This window comes from Austrofundulus limnaeus, unplaced genomic scaffold (genome assembly GCF_001266775.1).
Source record: "Austrofundulus limnaeus strain Quisiro unplaced genomic scaffold, Austrofundulus_limnaeus-1.0 Scaffold5, whole genome shotgun sequence".
NCBI classification, from domain to species: Eukaryota; Metazoa; Chordata; class Actinopteri; order Cyprinodontiformes; family Rivulidae; genus Austrofundulus; species Austrofundulus limnaeus.
The window spans coordinates 2,127,772-2,129,105 of NW_013952407.1; the positions used below are offsets into that span (position 1 = coordinate 2,127,772).

Below are 1,334 nucleotides of genomic sequence, written 5' to 3' on the forward strand. Positions count from 1 at the left end.
CACACACACACACACACACACACACACACACACACACACACACACACACACACAGGGCATTCTCTGTCTGACAGGTGGGTATAATAATTCAAGCCAGCTGCTGGGGGTTATGATACAAGGCTGAACCAGTTTTCTACATCATACTTTCATCTCTTAAGGACATGCAAAACATGCAACTAGAAAATAGAGAAATTACAGTGCTTGTTCTAGCAGCTTTGTCAGGCTGTAAACAGGGACAGCGTACTACACTTTGAGCTAAATGCTGCAACAAACAAACATGCTTATAATAAAAACCTGGCAAATTATTTTTAAAGTTCGCAAATTGTACTAGGTCGGAATGCTAACAATTAAACAAAGAGACTATTTATTTGTGACAGGAAATCCAAACACTCTGGGACAAACTGGTCTAATGTGTGGCTCTTATCAAAAGGCTGTCCTGGCTTGGATAACAGTGCTAACTGCTGTTACGTTTCAGCCCTTAAGCCATGTTAGCTTATCTAACGTTCTGCTTAACGAAGACCCTTTGTACTCTTTGCAACTAAAGCAATGCTTTTTACTGACATTTGCCAAGCACCAATGGAACAGAGACACACAAAAAGGTGCATGCAGCCTGTAAAAGCCAAATATGAGCCGAGCGACACGTTCTACTGATGCCATTATGGCTACAAACACGTCAGCACCAAAATCCAGTCTGCTCTCAGGCTTATGATGCCAAGAAATAAGAGCCCTGCTAAGTATACATTTTTGTGAAATATTCCAGAGTGCAATTAAAGATTTGTAGCGACCTTTAAGAGATAATGGGTCAAAATTGTGTCTCAATTTCAAAAACAAATCCCAATAGTGTCGATTACACAGTTGTCCTCTTCCAATAATCCAATAAAAATGTTGAGATGAGCAACAAAAACAGATTTATGCTGGACTCTAAAGTACAGTTAAAGACATCCTGGCAAGAATCTAAAAGTCTTAAGGATTAAGCGGTTTAATCTGTTTGCTACTTTTATATCTAAACTGTCTAGCAGGGCAGAAAGTAGGCCAGACAAACCAGAATACAAAAACATCACTAACGAAAGATAGGTCAGACAATGAGAATCTGTGCAGAGATGAAGGAGGGGAGTTTAGTGCGTTACCATATCTATACAACTAGGCCTGTCGCGATAGTCAATAAATCAATTAATCGCACGATAACTTTTTTTGAGGTCGGTAAAAAAAAGGGGCCGATAAGTTTCATTTTCCTGCTTGTTTGTTTACTTCGTGTCTCTCCCTCCGCTGCACAGGATGAGCTCCTGCAGCTGACCCCTCCCCTCCTGTTTTCTTAGTGTGGGAGGAGTCAACTC

General features: G+C 40.6%; 1 protein-coding gene across 5 annotated transcripts in view; it reads right to left on the reverse strand.

The window, feature by feature from the left end:
* The window catches only part of dennd5a (DENN/MADD domain containing 5A), a 39,709-nt gene that overhangs the window by 29,057 nt on the left and 9,318 nt on the right, over positions 1 to 1,334 (reverse strand). The gene's annotated exons all lie outside the window — the stretch shown is intronic.